The sequence below is a fragment of the Sapajus apella genome, unplaced genomic scaffold, assembly GCF_009761245.1.
Source record: "Sapajus apella isolate SASKATOON/1434 unplaced genomic scaffold, GSC_monkey_1.0 scaffold78, whole genome shotgun sequence".
Classification (NCBI taxonomy): Eukaryota; Metazoa; Chordata; class Mammalia; order Primates; family Cebidae; genus Sapajus; species Sapajus apella.
In genome coordinates, this window is record NW_022437018.1 from 2,915,844 (window position 1) to 2,934,705 (window position 18,862).

The 18,862-nt window shown below is 39.4% G+C and overlaps 1 protein-coding gene across 1 annotated transcript in view; it reads left to right on the forward strand.

Annotated features, from left to right (window-relative positions):
- CDK1 (cyclin dependent kinase 1) overlaps positions 1-18,862 on the forward strand; it is a 65,644-nt gene that overhangs the window by 609 nt on the left and 46,173 nt on the right. The gene's annotated exons all lie outside the window — the stretch shown is intronic.

Here is an 18,862-nt window from a genome sequence, read left to right on the forward strand (position 1 = left end):
GACTCAGCCTCCTGAGTAGCTGGGATTACAGGCATGCGCCACCATGCCCAGCTAATTTTTTGTATTTTTAGTAGAGACGGGGTTTCACCGTGTTGACCAGGATGGTCTCGATCTGTTGACCTCGTGATCCACCCGCCTCGGCCTCCCAAAGTGCTGGGATTACAGGCGTGAGCCACCACGCCCGGCCTAACAATAACTCTTTAGGCATTCTTCACGTGAGATTTATAAGCGACTTCCAAATTAGCAAGTTCATAAACCCCTTGAAATTGTATGTTAAATTCTGTGTGCTATTTCATAGGGAGAAAGCACATCATTTTCATCAACTTTTCAAAAGGATTTGGGTGTCCCCAGAAAGTTAAGAACCACTGTCATCATTATTTACAAGACTATCCTATGCCTTGGATTTTAAGGCCCGTAGGGGCAAAGGTCCTGTTTTCTTTTATCTCTCACTGCCTCTAGCCTAGTTCTCTATCCCTTCAGGCACTCATAAAAATTGGTTGCCCAAATTGAATGTGTGAGGCAGACGATACACACTACAAGGGCCAGGTGTTGGTGGCTTGGTAGGCACATCACCTTGGTAAAGCCTCCACAGACACAGGTATTTTTACAAGCCAACTCCCTGGCACCGATACAGTCACAAGAGCCATCTTAAACAAGAGGCAAGCAGCCAGCCAGGTAGACAATAGAGGGAGAAAAAAAAAAAACTCTACAGGAAGTTAGCACAAGGAGCAGCACCTGGGAGAGAAGCCCAGAAAGGGGTACTTCCCTGCAGAACTATTCCTGGCCAGTCTGTTTATCTGGCAGTCTGTTTCTGAGAAATTCTTGTGTTCAGGAGCATCAAAGACACTTCCCCTCCTCCAGAGGCAGGCTGCAACACAGCTGAAAAGCTGACTGCCAGAAGTAACTGACAGTCTGGCAACATCGCTCCTGCCTTTAAAAACTAAACCAGAAATCTTTCCGTGCAGTCTATGTTTGTCTCTAAGTTTGTCTCCTCTCTGTTTCTCTTTTCACAGCCAAGTATCTTAAAGGGACAGTAGTTGACACTGGGGTCCCTATGTTCTCACTTGCACACTACTTCATTTATAGTCATCAGGCCTCTACCCTTCCTCAGCTACTGAAACTTCTCTTTTCAGATTATAGTTGATCTCCTGTTTGCTACAGCCATGAAAGTCTTTTCTAGACCCTTATCTGGGTTATTTTTTCAAGAGCACTTGATAGGGCTGACTGTTATCTCCTCCTTAAATATCTTCTGCCTTATTTCTCATATCATGCTTTTTATGATCTTATTTACATTAAGGCTTAGCTATCACATAATGACTCCCAAATCCATCTAAGACAATTTCCCTGAATCCCAAACCCAATTTCATCTCATCCAAAATGGAAAACATCATTTCTCCTTTTCTGCCGCCCAGGACCACAGAATCATGTACTCTACCAATCCTCCCTAGCTTAGCTCCACCAAGGAGCCAAGACCTTGAAATCAGGGGAGGAGACTCTGCCCCTTACCTCCCAACCCAATCAAACACTGAGTCCTTAAATGTCCCTTCTTATTTATCTCCACCACATCCTTGCCTTTGATTCTCTAAGGGCTATGATTTTTTGAGCAATTATTATGTGCCAAACCATGCCAACTTGCATTTTCTCATCATTTCTTACCTGGACAACTTCAATATCCTCCTAATTTTGTGTAGTATATCAGCTCTGTCCAATCTTATGGTTTGTCTAAAATTTCAAATCTGTTCATATGATTATACAGTGTTAAAATATTACTTAGTAGCTCATTCTATCTTTCACAATAAAGGTTAACTCGGCATGGGTCCTTGTCCACGTCTTCCACTAGATCTCAGTTGTTCTCCATCAGCATTTCCATCTCCATCCCCTTCTCCATCTACTTCGGCACCCCACAAACACAGCTGTTCTGAATTACCTGCAGTTTCCCCCCAAACACCAAGGCCATTGTCTTTCTACAAGCCATTTCTTCTGCCTAGAAGAACTTTCTCCCCATCCTCCAGTTCTCGTGCTTCACCCATCTTCTCTGCCTGGCTAATTCCTATTCATCCATCAAGACTCCGCTCAGAAAATACATCTTCAGGGAGGCCTTCCGTGACTGTTTTTCTATTACAGTGTAGTCTGTTGTCCTTTCTTTGTTCTGCCAAAATACCCTGCAGCATAACTCTAACAATTTTGAAGAATATGTTCCCAAACACTTTCTGCAACTCAGAAATCTAAACAATTACAAAAACTAGACACCTAAACAGAATTGATGTAAGGGTAGTTATACTCTTTATTCCATTTAGTATGACTAGTTCTATGTCTTAACTATGAGGGGCTTCCCCAGGCCCTTTTACTGCTATTATGTGATGTATAGTGCATATGTCATATCACTATTCTAAAAATTCAGAATTGTGAACATATTTGCCTTCAGGGGTTTCAGATAAGGGTTATAGATTTATATAACCATTGCTTTCCTTGCTTATGTCCCACTTTAATCATTAACTTCTTGATGCTTTGACTATATCTTTTTCATGTCCAAATCACCATGACTTAATGCAGTGTCTGGCTCACTAGAAGTTTGCTGAATAAATTAAGGGTATAGTTATGAACTTGGACTGTATTTCATCAAACTGATTCTCAAGGTTGAAACCTGACACCTCCCCTTGCTTCTCAAATGACTGTTCCTCCTTTAGGCTACTATACACCTTGCATACATGTCACATTTCTTCCTTCCTTCCTTCCTTCCGTCATTCCTCCCTTCCTTCCTTCCCTCCCTCCCTCTCTCCTTTCTTTCTTTTTCTTCTTTATTTCCCTCCCTCCCTCCCTCCCTCCCTTCCTTCCTTCCTTCCTTCCTTCTTTCTTTCTTGATGGAGTTTCACTCTTGTTGTCCAGGCTGGAGTGCGATCTCAGCTCACCACAACTTCTGCCTCCCAGGTTCAAGCAATTCTCCTGCCTCAGCCTCCCAGGTAGCTGAGATCACAGGCATACACCACCATGCCCAGCAATACATGTCACATTTCTAACTACAGAATAATTGTTTGCACATCTGTCTTTCCAGTGAAAATGAGCAGGTTGAGAAGAAAGATGATAATATATTTATTGATCTTTGCATTTCTGAGTTTGCAGTGCCTAGTGTGTCAGGCATATTATATATACTAGGAATCCATTTTCTTAAATGATAGAGGGTAGAAAGGAAGAAGGGAGAGAGGAAGAAAGGAAAGGAAGTGTTTGTTTGTTTGTTTGTTTAAGATGAAGTGTGGTGTAAGGTGAGTTAATCTCCATTTAGAGAACTGTAACAATTGGTTCCAAACTCAGTCACTTCATAGCATTTGTCCTTTTTCTTCTTTTTTGTCACTGGAGTGCAGTGGTACAATCATAGCTTCCTCAACCTCCTGAGTAGCTAGGACGAACACTAACATGACACCCCACTCAGGTAATTTTTTGATTTTTCATAAAGACAGAGATTCACTATGTTGCCCAAGCTGGTCTCAATCTCCTGGGCTCAAGCAATCCTCTCACCTAGGCCTCCCAAAGTGCTTGGAATTATAGGCATAAGCCACTGGACCCTGTAGTTGATCACATTCTTACATCACCTTTGTTACTTAATGTTTTTAATTACATTAATTTACTTTTTATCTAAACACATATTTTACTCTTTATCCCATTGTGTTAAAGGGAAGCTGAGGTACAGGGAAATACAGCCACTGAGTCGGGGTCACATAGACCAGGACTGGCCAATTAGAGCCACCAGATTTCTGTCTGTAGTCATAGATCTTCCTTCCTAGGCATCCACTGCTTGAAGCTGGAGATTCTGGTCTGTTCCTCATGATGACACCGTGGTCATATGGTTAGGTCCCTCAAATGGTGCGATGCACAAGCCACTGGTGTTTCAGTTACACTCCCCCCAGTTTGAACAAATTTGGTCAAACTCTAATCATGTTTCCCATAGTAGATAAATGGTCAGGACCTACCTGACAGTCCCAGGCTGACCATGGACAACAGGACTCTCACTTTACTTGGTACCATAAGGAATGACATAGTACCTTACATTTACTCTTTTCTTATAAAGGATATCACAACGAATACAGATGTAGCGATGCATAGGGCAAGGTATGGGGGACGGGGCGTGAAAGCTTCCGTGCCCTCCCTGAGGGACCACTCTCCAGACACCTCCATGTGTTCGGTCATCTGGAAGTTCTAAACACACTTATCTTTAAAAGAAACTTTCTTTTAGTATCTTCGGAAAAATCATTTCCACGTGCACTGAACACACAGGATTAAAACAAAATATTATTATATTATACCTTTCTTGTTTTATTCTATATTCTGCCTGAAGCCCTCTCTGTCAAAAAGAAAACTTAGCAAGCACTAAAGGGACAGGAAAACCAGAACTGGATGCAAACCTTCTCCTTGACATTATCAGGAGGGAAAGAGAAGCAGAAAAGGTAATCACATATTATGTGATTCAATATTATTTAATCCCCTGTCCTTAAGCCACCTAACGTTATCAAGAACCATCAGTAGAAAGGGGACTGTATGAGCTTTCCTCTCTCCCACTCACTCAGCTTCTGAATTTATGACATTTCTTCACAGCTACCATGAGGCACTGTTCCTTCCAGAGTAGTTTTTACTATAATTAGACACTAACAATTATGTTTAAACAGCAGAATATTTTTACCTGACCGTTCACAAGAGAGAAAAGCTGGTTTCTTACATAGTGTCTATGAAGTCTCCAAGAAACAAGGAAACAAGAGTTAATACAGAAAGTTTTAGCCGGTGAGAAATTTTGTTTAAATTTCAAGAGATGATGTTTAATGAATGTGTGTTTCTTTTACAAAAGAAGTAATAGAAAACATTTCTCAAGTAGAAGAGACATATAGTTGCTTACCACAAGCCACTGGGAGTATGATAGTATGTAGAAATATGTCCCTCAATTTGTGAATTTATGAGGGAAAACAGCTCACCAAGCACAAAGTTGAACCAAAATGTTTTCTCTCCTGTGGCTTTTGGCCTTTCCCCTCAAGAATGGTCTCAACTGGGTAGAAACTCATACTTCTAAACACACAATAAAGATCATGGCTTGGCAATCTTTTTATCAAGGTCAAGTGGAGTGGGAGTATAGTGTTTATTTACCGAGCTAGTGTTGCAATCCCATGTAGGATAGGGTTAAGTGACTTATTTTAGTGTCTATTTCCATTTCTTAATCCTTTGAGTTTTCTTTAAACATTTGAAAGGAAATAGAGATTATCTGATATATTCTGTAAAATGACAAACGTTTTCTGACTCAACATATTTGAGATAACTAATTGTTGATTTTTAAAATCCAGGCCCAAAGTAGTTTATGAAATAGGATAAGAAACTTCATAGTAGAGTTACAGAAGACAAAATAATCAGTGTGATTCATTCTACTTTATCTCCACATTTTGATCAGAACTTTTCATCACTTCTTTTTATTCACTTTGGTCTGGGATTTCAAAAACATATAAAGTGATGGCAATATGTGATATCAATCCTTAAAAATACACATATAAAGTTAATATAAAGCAAAACTAATTAGTGATGGAAAATAAACTGGTAACTTTTAGCCACTTATTAATAAGGAAAAGCAAACTTTGTTATCTTTGCCTGAATTCCCAGTGAATCGAACTGTGTTGGTTCTAGTTGAGGGTGTTTAGGAAAGAAAAGGAAAGAGAAACTTTATTTTGTTCATTGGCATGGCATCTAGGACACAGAGGAAGAAGAATAAAAATCTTCAGAATAGAATTTGGGGGAATGAAGAGGAATAGACTTTTAATTAAAATATTTTCATCTGGCCAGGTGCAGTATATCATACTTGTAATCCCAGCATTTTGGGAGGCTAAGGCAGGTGGATCACTTTAGCCTAAGAGTTTGAGACCAGCCTGGGCAAAACATCAACTCCAAAAAAAAAAAAAAAATTAAAAATGAGCCAGGCGTGACGGTATGTGCCTATGGTCCCAGCTATTTCTGAGGCTGAGGCAGGAGGATAACTTGAGCCCAGGAGGTGGAGGCTGCAGTGAACTGCAATTGCACCACTGCACTCCTGCCTGGGCAACAGCGAGACCCTGTCTCAAAATAAAAAATTATTTTTATTTTTTCCCACATATTCCTCTTAGTTATTTCTTGTTTCACCCTTTATGCACCTCCATTCTGATTCTAAACCAGAATTAGGCTCTCTCAATTAATACATCTTTTCATTTTGTTTCTGAACAAAGGGAAAAAATAATCATGAAGGTGCTTGACCTACTCCATGCATGCTTTGATTCTAGTGCCAATGGAATTGCCTGTTTTAGCCTTTGTGTTTTATAAAACTGTTTCTAATGGCCTCATATGGGACTTCTTCACCTAGGAATTCTAATCATATACTACTTATGTGATATAAAGCCTTGAACTTCAAATCTGGATTTTTCTGTTTAAACCAGAAAGTAAATAAAGAAATTAAATTTAATAAAAATAGAAACATACCAACACAGCTCCCCAAAACTATGCAACCCGGCTTTGCTCTGAAAGACCCCAAAATTTTTGTTACTTGGACATCCTATAACTGATCATTTCATTTTACTACAATCTTCCCCTTGTCCACTCTTTCAGGTATAATACATTGCTTGCTTAAATTTCACATTGAAAGTTTTAAAAAGCCGTATGAAATCATTCCAGATACCGGCAGGCTACTAGTAAAACCATAATTAGGGATCACCAACTTAGTAAAAATTGATAGCTAGAGAAACAGTCTTCATAATCTTCAGCCCAGGCAGTACCTTCTTTCCATATTATCATCCCTTTCTGTTCTGAGCACATACATTTCATGCTTCTGCATAGATTTAAACAAGTTTCTATACTCCAATAGGATGTCATGCCCCAGAGCCATTTACATCATAATTACAGTAGAGTCGAACATTTATATTAAAATTGTTGGCAGATGCCAATTAAGGCTCTAGAAAAATTAATCTTTTTTGGAATGTTTCTTACAGATGGAGATAAAGTATCTTGAGGAAGGAGGAGAGGGTATTTCTTCATTTACACAAAGGTACCCACACGGAGCTGGGGACAGTCCTTCCCCAGAAGGAAACATTAAACTCAATTTCCATGAAAGCAAGGACTGTGGCTGTCATGTCTACCATTGTGTATCCCAGCACCTAGCACTGGACCTAGTATAAATTTTGTGCCAAATTAATATTTATTGACTGCATGGATGAACTCTCTATTTTATTTATGGTTCTTCCAATTTATTGCTAGCTATTTTCCATTACTTGTCTTCTCTTACACTAAAATTATACATCTAGAATGAATTATTTTAGTAAAATTATTGATGAACATAATGGAAATATAGGGCCACTATATAAATGTTACATACTATTGGTTGATTTGTGTGATGATGACATTTGAAGTTTATTTCAAATGCTTCCTTTTATTAATCATGTCTTTACAGCTGGGGCCTTTTCTTTTGCAGAGCACTTAAAAAATATAGTGCATGACACACCACTAACATTCCTCTGAATTATCTGCCTCCTCCTTGTAAAGATACATCTCATATCTCTTACATTCCTTCTACCTTCTACTCTTCGTTACAATCTAAATCAGGGATCAGTAAACTTTTAATTTAAAGGGCCAGGCTGTAAATATTTTAGGCTTCGCAGGCCGTTATAGTTTCTGTTGCAACTATTCAACTTTGCTATTGTAGTGTGGAAGCGGCCACATCTAACAAACAAGCATGGCTCTGTTCCAGTAAAATGTATCAGCAAAAACAGGTAATAGACTGAATGGGCCGTAGCTTGCTGATACTGATCCAGATTACTAGCACACTATCCTATCCTTTGGTTTTCTAGGATGTCACTGTGTACTTAGTATGTGCTGGGGATTATCACATTTAATGCTCAGAACAAATTTCCAAGAGAACATTATTATACCCTTTTCGTAGGTAAAGAAATTCATACTTAAAAGGCTGATTTGATCAGCTCCCCCAGCCAGTGAGTCAAGTAGCCATGTCTGTCCATGTGACAGGCCCATCTCCTTTCAGTGGCCACTGTCTCTCACATGCAGTACTGCCATTGTGTCCTAATTTACCTCCTTGCTTCCCTTCCTCCTCCCTACAATTAACTCTCCTTACAGCATCCAGATGATTTTTTTAATGTAAATGACATCATGTGACTTCCCTACTGAAAACCCTACAATGGCTTCTCTTGCCTTTGAAGTTAAACCCAAACTCCTCACCCTGTCTACAAAGTCTGACGTTGTCTGACCCCTGCCTGCCTTTCTGATCTCATCTTTGCCCTATTCTTCTCCTGAAGGCCCCAGCCACATCAGCATGAGTTCTGTTTCCAAGCCATGCCTCCTCCCTTATGGGCGCTGGCCATCATGTTCCTTCTGCCCAGATCATCTTCCCTGCTCTTCCCCCAAGTCTTCCTCATTTGCTTCCTTCTTGTCATTTGAATGACAGCATCTAAGTCACTCTCTGTCTCCTGTCCCCTGCCCCAAGAAGCCTTTCCTGATCCTCCAATATATGCTTTATCATCAAATACTTTTTTTCTCTGCATAGCGCTTATTAATATGTAGATTTTCTATTGTTCGTGACCTGTTTACTTCACTAGAATATAAGCTCTATAGAAGCAGGGATCTCTTCCTCTCTTATTCACCACTATATTGACTCTGAGTATCCAGTAGTGCTTGGCATTTAGTAAGGACTTAATAATTATTTATAAATATCTGATAAATGAATGTTTGTTAACCCAACTTACATGCTCTTCATCACATCTTACTGCCTCCCAGGACTGGCTGAGGCCATTTCCCATGACATATATCATAGCGTTTTTGGGGAGAAGCATTTGGTTTGTGTTGCTCCATTCACATTCCTTAAATAATAGTCCCATGGACATGGCAGACAAAAACAAAATACATGAACGATGTTTGGCCAGTTAGTTCAATGACCAAAGATGAATATATGGTCCATTCAATGGATAATACCCTTAAAAGTGTCAGCCCCATCTTGATGTGGCCAGAATTTGATTGTTTAGGTAAGCAGTTTTGGCTGGGAGTAGTGGCTCACACCCGTAATCCCAGCACTCTGGGAGGCTGAGGCAGGCAGATCACCTGAGGTCAGGAGTTCAAGACTAGCCTGACCAACATGGAAAAACCTCATCTCTACTAAAAATACAAAATTAGCCAGATGTGGTGGCATATTCCTATAATCCCAGCTACTCAGGAGGCCTGAGTCAGGAGAGTCACTTGAACCCAGGAGGCAGAGGTTACAGTCAGCCTAGATTGCACCATTTCACTCCAGCCTGAGCAACAAGAGCAAAACTCAGTCTCAAAAAAAAAAAAAAAAAAAAAAAAAGAAGATAAGCAGTCTTGCTGAAATGATTTAGCTTTTAGAGTGCATTCTTTAAATGTCTCATTTAAAAATGAAAAAGTTGTGGTCTAAAAGAGAAATAACTTTTATTTTATACAGAAGTCAAAGGAAATTAACAAAATGTTTCCCATAATTATGCCCTGTCATAAATAAGGTCATGTGTTTCTATGAACATATATGATTATGAGTTCTTTAAGGGTAGGCACCATGTCTCTGCTTTCCCCTTGGCACTGAACACACAGGATATTTAATAAATACTCCAATGTCTTAAGTGAAAAATAAGGGGTGGGGGACAGTTGAAGTGATTGATTTTAAGGCAGATTCAGGCTCTAAATTCTGGATCTATTAAAAGTAAATGATAAGCACTTGTCTTGTGATTCTAAAGAGCACGATAAAAAGCCAGGATAAGTATTTAGAAGAACTACTCTAAGGCCCTGGATAAATAACTTCAGCTTTTTCAATCTCAGTTTCCTTATCCACTGAGTAAAAAAAAAAAGGATTGAATTATATGATTGTTAGGGTGTCTTCCAGTACTGACCAGTCTATGATTTCATCAAGACTTTAATCTCAGAAGGAAAAAAAAAAAGCCTGAAATTATGGCTGTTAATATAAAACACCATTAATATAAAAATATTAAAAAGAGCAATAAGAATATTTGGAGATGCTTATACTATATTCTTCATTCACTTAGTTGCTCATTCATTAATTAAAGTATATGTATTTGAATTCTTATAGGCATTTTACTAGATATTTTGAGAGGACTGAAACTTAGGGATATTTATCAAATACCCAGTACATGATGAGCTTTAGAAATGCTTATCAAATACCCAGGACATGCTGTCCTTTCTAAGCAGAGGGGAGAGACTGCATGAATCTTAGAGTGTGTCTACCTGATTCTAGTCCAGGTTCTACCTCCAATTTTCTGGGTAAGTCACATGACATTTTTCAAGGACTGGGTTTTCTTATGGGTGATAAAGAAATTGGATTTATTCTCTGAGCATCCTTAAAGAGCTGACAGTAGACACACAGCTGAATAGAAGGCCTGGCTCCTGCTTCAGAAGGAACATCAGTTTGCTCACACTGAAGTGATCGTGCCCATAGTGCTTGGGAAGGAACATGCCTAACTCGGTGCTCCACGACACATGCTTGGTGCTCTTTGCAAGGGCATAATGAATTGCACACATGGTTTTAGATATTTAGATGTATTCCACTTAGAAATAAAACTTGAGGACATGAGGACAAACTGGCCAATGAGTGTCATTCATTACAAGACAGTTTCTGATTAGGCACTGCACAGCAAACTTGAGATGCTCTAAAATCTTAGAGCTCATGTATGAAATAAAATTAATACTGGTTTTCCCAAATTAGAGAACATCTTGAAAATTTACATGACATAATCAATAATTAGTCTGAAGCCAAAATAATTTTTTCTAAACAAATTTGGATCAACCTAGAGGAAAAATTGAATTATCTTTTCATTTTCTCTACAGAAAAATTATAAAACTGTTGTCAGGTTTCAGTCCCCTCAAAATCTGAATTCTCTCTTGGATATATCAGTATTAAAGGAGAGAAATGCAGGGGAGACAACAGTAAGATAAGGGGTGGCTTCTCAAAATACATAAGGTGGGGCCTGGGCTTTAATGAAAGGGTAGAATTCAGAAATTACTAAGTGGATTCACAACTTAGGAAGAGATCACAGAGTACCTCATCTTCAAATGCATATCATAGTCTAGGCATGTCAAATGAATTTCCTCTACAGTGTCACCTCCAATTCATTGGTCTGAGTTCAATGGAGAGAGTGCCATCATCAATTGTTGATGCATGTCACTGGTCAGAAATGAGGGGAAGAGACCATGTGTGCCGCATGCTTGCCTTACCTGTTCAACTCTCTCAGGGATGTGAGAAAATAACCAGAGACATTTGTTTTCAGGAGACGGTTCTGAAATCTCCCTAAATCCTACTGCCTGTGAGCTCCTCTGCCTCTCAGACACCAGTATGTGTGTGGTAGCAGGTGAAGGCATAGAGGTTTCTGGGACAATGTCAGTGAATGCAGAGAGATGTATATAGGGGCCTTTAAAGGGAGGGAGGGAGATCAGCTTGACAGGATGCCAGGTGAAGAGAGGCTCAATCTAAGAGGGTTGGATCCTCTGCATGCATTTTCTTGACTCATTATTCTTTTGGCTACAGCCCCTTTATTTTCGCATTTCTGGAAACTATCAGGTACGTCGAGGGAGGAGGATAAAGAAGCAGAAGAGCACATGCATGGCTTTGAAGCTCTTCGGGGACATGGGGTATGGAAAGGCCAAAGGGGACCTATCTGCTGGGCCCTAGGCCACCATGCCTGTGGCATTGCTCTCTGTGCACTCTGATGGGAAGTCATAGACATAAATGTACAATGCTATCAATGAAAGCCAAAACCAAGACCTTACCCTATACCAAACACTGTGCTAAGTACTTGGGGGTACATTTTCTTTTGATCAGAAACAATGTAGCAAAATGGAAAGAGTTTGAGATCAGGCAGACCCTGGTTTGAATATGCACTCCATCACTGATCACTTGTAGAATTTGGTATAAAATAGTTCATTTCTCTAAGCCTCTGTTAACCTACGTATAAGAAGATATTATAATACCTACTGTGTATTGTTGCTTAGTGATTAGATAGACTTTGTATAAAATGCTCACCACATAGACAACCTTCACTAAACAGATATGATTGCTCTCGTGGTTATTATCACCTCTGATTCCTGATGTGAGCCTGGAGGAAATGATTACCAGCTGCCAGGGATAATTAGACCAAAGAACATCCAAGAAGATTATAGACATAGGCTGTATTTGGAGGTGTTGGTGGGTCCCTGTGGCCAATAGGACAGATGGTAGAGTCAGAAATGAATGATCCTGACCCCTTGCAATAGCAACAAAAATATCCTCCCACAGCCTTGATGAGATAATGTGTATGTGGTCCTAGAATGATCCTGGCAGGAATTCAGGGAAGGAAGGAGATAGGCTTGGACAGGTCCTCTACATGCTCCCATCTTCCCTCACCTCCAGCCCCTGTTCTGGTGTCTTGTGCCGAGCTGACAGTAAGCCTGTAATAACATCTAGGAAGCACACACAATATGCCACGCCTTGGGCTAAACCCACTATCTACTACAACGCAGTGCCTGTTAGAGATATTGCAATTTGAATAATTGTGGAACTCTCTAAGACCTAAAGAAAGGCAGCCATGTTGAAGGGCAGGCAATGTGATTCATTAGAACACAGGGCACCATTTGTCATCCTTCTGATTTACCAGCTATAGCCATCCCTATTAAAAATTTCCACTTTGGGAATCAGGAGAGTGTCATGCTGTTTTAAGCCTGATGTATCCATCTTTTATAGCTGCTGTAACAAATTATCGTGAACTTGAATGGCTTTAAAAAAGCACAAATATATTCTTTTTCTGTTCTGGAGGTCAGAAGTTTGATATGAGTCTTAAAGGGCTAGCATCAGGGTGTCAATAGGGCAGGTTTGTTTTGGAGACTCTAGGGGAGAATGGTTCCCAGACTTTTCAGCATCTGGAGGCTGCTTTCACTCCTTGGCTTGTGGCCTCACATCATATCACACTTTCTCCCTATCTTCTGTCATCACTTGGCCTTCTCTTCTGTAGTCAAATATTTGCCTCCCTCTTAGAGGAATACCTATGATTACATTTGGAGCCTATCTACACAAGACAGGACAATGTCCACCATCTCAAAATATTTTTAAGATTAATTTTTTAAGAGATAATCATATCTGCAAAGTTCTAACACCACAGAAGGTAACATTCACAGGTTCTAGGAATTTGGATCTGGCTATCTTTGGGGGTCATTGTTCAGCCAGCCATACTTGGCATGTTAAAGGATGGCATGAACTGCCTCATTTTGACACATTTGAGCAGACCCTTTAGTGTTCAGGTCAACTATGTTCCAACCCTAGAGCCAGGATCCGTCAGAGTTCTTGCTCAATGGGTGTTTCTAGAATTGCAGCACTGCAAGAGGCCTCTGAGAATAAATCTAAATTCCTCATCTTATAGATGAGAAGACTGAATATTTGCAAAATGCCATGCAATGACTTGCCTGGGTTATTCAACCAGATTAGAATCCAGGTGTTTACACTCCAAGTCCCCTGGTCTCTCCTTGATTTCTTTAGAAAGCTTTGAATGTAATTGTTACTTAATAAACATCCATAAGTTTTTAAGTAAGCAAATGTTCTCTCTTTTGTGGAAGGACTGTGGCAAAACATTCCTCTAAAAGCCAATGCAGCTAGAAATTCACCATGTGATCGGGGGTAGAACAGCCCAAGTGTGTGTGTGTTATAGTGTCGGGTATTTTTGTTTGAGTCCATGCGCTTTGTTCCATAGCTTTGGAAATTTTTCGTAGCCTTTTCCAAGCTCAACTGACGTTGCTGGCAGGATAGAACCTTTCAGACACATTGATCTTTGGAGAAAGGAGGAAATACACCCATGATCCTGCACTAGGTGGGCACCCCACCTCAATCAGGTTCACCTGGAGGGCTTTTTCCTCTGCCATTATACCTTATGGCAGTGGTCTCAAGGTGAGATGACTGGAACAGAAGCATTATCTGAAATTTGTTAAAAATGCAAATTATTGGGCCTCACTCCAGACTGGATTAGAAGTCTGGGGTTAGGGCCCAGCAATCCATGCTTCAGCAGGCCTTCCAGGTGATTCTGCTGTAAGCTACAGTGTAAGAACAGCTTCCTGAAAGTAATGCCAGTTTTCTCTGGGTGAAGAGGCTCGGTGGGCAGAAGGAAAGAGTGAGAACACAGCTGGCTTCCCAAGTGGAGGAGGTCTGTGGAAATGATTATGGGTTGAGGATATTTTCTTTTCAGGTGTGTTTGGGTGGAAAACTCTATGACTGACTGGACAAAAGGTACTGACTGGCAGCTCAACAGTAAAAGGATGGAAGCATGCACATAATGCTGTGTAATGCATTCAGGAAATTCAGGAGTGTGGTCTGGGGTGACAACAAGGAAAACAATTCCAACCAGCATGACCAAGAGACTGGCACTATAGAGAAAAAAAGATCTCACTTCCCAGTAAGCCAGAGACCTGAAAAATAAAATTAAAAAGAAGAGTTATCTCTCTGAACAAAACAGTAGGGAAAGAGAAATGAAATACCAGCAGCAAAATCATTAAATGAGAAGCTGGCAATCTATTGGGTAACAGCAATCAAAATTTGCTAAACTGGTTAAAAAATAAAACAATGTAGGAGCTTTCTGTTAGAGTTCAATTTATCGCGGTGGGGTCAGAAGGATTTCTTTCTCCTCTTAGGTCAAGGTATGAAATACAGAGATGAGATACAGCGCTCTTCAAACTTGCCAGAAAGCAGAAATTCCTCCTTACGCCTGATGGGAAGGAGATCTAGCACAGTGGTTCTCAACTGGGGGCTATTTTTCCTCCAGGGCACATTTGGCCAAGTCTGGAGACAGTTTTGATTGTCACAATCTTTAGAGTTGTACTGGCATCTAATGAGCAGAGACCAGGGGCGCTGCTAAACATCCTACAATACACAGAGTTAATATTATTATTCTCCACAAGGATTATCTAGTTCCAACATAAAACTAAAAAGCTTCTGTACAACAGTGGAAATAATTAAGAGTGAAGAGACAACCTGCCAAATGGGAGAAACTATTTGCAAATAATCCATCTGACAAGGGGCTAATAATATCCAGAATATATTAAAAACTCAAGCAACTCAATAGCAAAAACACTAAATAATGTAAGTAGAATGTGGACGGAAGACCTGAAGACATTTCTCAAAAGATGACATACAAATGGCCAACAGGTATATGAGAAAATACTTAATATCACTAACCATCTCAGGAAATGCAAACAAAAACCACAAGATATCACCTCACCCCAGTTAGAAGGGCTATTATCAAAAGGAAAAAACTAAATGCTGATGAGAATGTGGAGAAACCAAAACGCTTGCACACTGTGGGTAGAAATGCAAAGTAGTATAGCCATTATGGAAAACAGTAAGTGGGTTCTTCAAAGAGAACTACCATATAATCCAGCAATCCCATTAGTGAGTATTTATTGAAAGGAAAAGAAATCAGTACATCAAAGTGTCTTCACTCTCGTATTTATTACAGCATTATTCACAACAGCCAAGATATGGAATCAACCTAAATGGCCATCAGCAGATGAATAGATAAAGAAAATGTAGTATGAATGCACAATGGTATACTGCTCAGCCATAAAAAAATAACATTCTATCATTTATAGCAACAGGGATGAGCCTGGAGGATATCATGTTAAATGAAAGCCAGACACAGAGAAATACTGCATAATCTCATTCATTTGTGGAATCTAAAAAATCTGATCTCACAGAAGTAGAAAGTAGAACAATGGTTACCAGTGACTAAGGAGAGTAGGAGGAAGGTGGCAGGAGGAGAGATTAGTCAACAGGTACACAATTACAGTTAGATAGAAGGAATAAATTCTAGTGTCTTATTGCACAATAGCGTGATAATAATTAAGAATATTATATGTTTCAAAATAGTGTGGTGGCCTATACCTGTAAGCCCAGCACTTTGGGAAGCAGAGGCAGGTGGATCATCTAAGGTCAGGCATTCGAGACCAGCCTGATCAACATGGTAAAACCCCGTCTCTACTAAAAATACAAAAATTATCTGGACATGGTGGTGGCAGGTGCCTGTAATCCCTGTTACTCAGGAGGCTGTGGCAGGAGAATTGCTTAAACACAGAGGCAGAGGTTGCAATGAGCCGAGGTCGTGCCATTGCACTCCAGCCTGGGCGACAGAGTGAGACTTGTTCATAAATAAATAAATAAAAATAAATTTAAAAAAAAAGAAAATATCTAGAAGAAAGGATTTTGAATGTTCTCATCACAAAGAAATAAATATTTGAGGTAATGACTAAGCTAAATGCTGTGATTTGGTCATTATATAATATATACATGTATGGTGACATCTTACTGTACCCCATAAATGTATATAATTTGTATGTGCAAATTAAAAATAAAATAAAACTTAAAAGAATTGCCTGTAGTCCCAGCAACTCGGGAGACCGAGGCAGGAAAATCACTAGAGCCTAGGAATTTGAGGCTGCAGTGAGAAGTGATTGTACCACTGCACTCTAGCCTGGGCAACAAAGTGAAACCCTGTATCAAAAATAAATAAATGTATGAATACAGAAATAATTAGCCAGCTCCAAATGTCCATAATGCCATGGTCAGGAGACCCCAGTCAAGAGCAAAGCGCTAAGCCAGCACCATCTCTGTCACATATTAAATATCATGAGGAAGCTGTAGACATGAATTTTAGCTTAACGTAGATGCTCCTTTACTTACAATGGGGTTTCGTCACAATAAATTCATCATAAGTTGAAAATATTGTAAGTTGAAAATGGACTTAATATATCTAACCTTTCCAAGATCATTGTTTAGCCTAGCCTTTCTTTAAATATTCTCAGAACATTTTTGTTAACCTACAGTTGGACAAAAGCATCTAACACAAAGCCTATTTTATAACAAAATGTTGACCTACATATATCACTACCCTGGGAAAAGACCAAAATTCAAAATTTGAAATACAGTTTCTACTGAATGCATATTGCCTTTGCACCACTGTAAAATCAAAAAGTTGTAAGTCTAACAATAGTAAGTTAGGGACTGTCCGATATCAGTCTTCTTAATGAAAAACTCATGTCTGCAGGCAGCAAAAGTTGTACCTTACAGTATTGAGGCTGGGTTCAAGTGACTGAGAAGCACAACTTAAGTCATTGGGAGACCTGGGGGTGGTGACAGAGACAGAGGTAAAGACTGATTTTTGGACACAAAAAAGAGAAAATCAAGTAAACAGGTCAGATAAGCAACGCCCAAGATTCTCCGGCTCAAGGACCTTGGTGCCCTAACACGCAGTCACCTAATCCCTACTCTTTCCTGGTGTGTGAGCAATGGCTGTCTTCACATCAGCAATTCCTGCCTTACAAGGTGTGGTCATAGAGGATACATACAGCTTTGGGATGGAAAATGTGCTATTTAGCCAACCACTCTGAACATCAAACACAAATTACATCCATCCTGAATCACTAGCACGATTTCATCATTTAACTAGCAAAAGTAATACCTATTCATTATAAAAGAAGCCCTGTAATAAACTTCTCCATAACCTTGCCTGATGAAAGATACAACAGGCTAGTACTTTGCACTTAATGTATGCCAAGAATGCACTCCATATTAAACATAAAGATCTACCTACTTCCTGTCCAGGATTGTCCCAGGCTACCAGCTGTTCAGTTGAGAGAGATCTGAAAACAATTCACTGAAGGTGCAGAAGAAATAAAAATCAGATCATACCCATCTGATCTGATAAAAGGCACCAACTCTGGTTCTTTTTTCCCAAATTTTTCAATATTTAAAGATACCCCCCCCACCCCCCCCCCCCACATTTTTGTCTACTTAATTAGATAGTGATGATGTAAAACTTCCTTTTTAGGTAAAAGGTAAGTCTATTGGATTATTTTCTTAGATTTTTACTGCTCTTCTAATTAGAGTTAAGTAACAGTTCTATGCCTGTCTTAATTGTTGTTTAACCGCTTAACTAAAAATTGCCTGGAATTTAATTAACTTCTAATTAATTCTTCCACTGTAACAAGCAAAGTGGTTGAGATAAAGAAATTTGGGATATAGTTTTCAGTATTTAAACTGAAATTAAGGCAGTTGTAATTTTTTTTTAATTGGATGATTTGACTAAATGAACTCAGTCCTCTATCAGGATGTTTTTTCCCAGATCCTCACCTGATCACCTAGAGCACTTGTAATAATTTTGCTTCAGCCTCTGGGCACCATGAAGAATAAGCCCAGTCACTTCCTTTGTTTTTAAAAAGCTTTTAAAATTAGAAGACATAATATATTTATTTTGTCTGAAATAACAAGGGCTAAAATTCTGTCTGGATAAAAAAGGCATTATTTTGAGGCTTGTTAATTTTTTCCCAGTCACTGAATAGTGAGTCATAATGAGAAAATTACTCTGTATTTGCAAATGGCTATCAGAGTCAGTGAAAGGAATTCATGTGCCTAAGCCAGAGCAGAGGGGACTGGCCTACTCACAATTACTGCAATTACTGTTAAGAATGCCAGAAAACAAAGATGTGATGTGTAACAAGATTCTGTGTTCCACTTAATGTAACTGGTCTTTTTTCCTTTCATCTTGTACACTTACATAGGCTTGCACTTCTCTCTACACACAATTTCTAAATCCTCCTTCTTCTGGCTACTTTAAGAGATCCATCCACATAGAAATGGTTAGGATTCTTATCAGAAAAGTACTTTTTCACAATGTCAGTGGATAAAATGGACTTCCTTTGACTTCAAGCTCCTATGAGAAGTGTTGCCTGGTTTACCCTCCTCTTGTCTACCTCCTTACTGTTAGCCTCATTCCTACTCATCCTTTGTTTTTTTTTTTTTTTTTTGAGACAGAGTTTCGCTCTTGTTACCCAG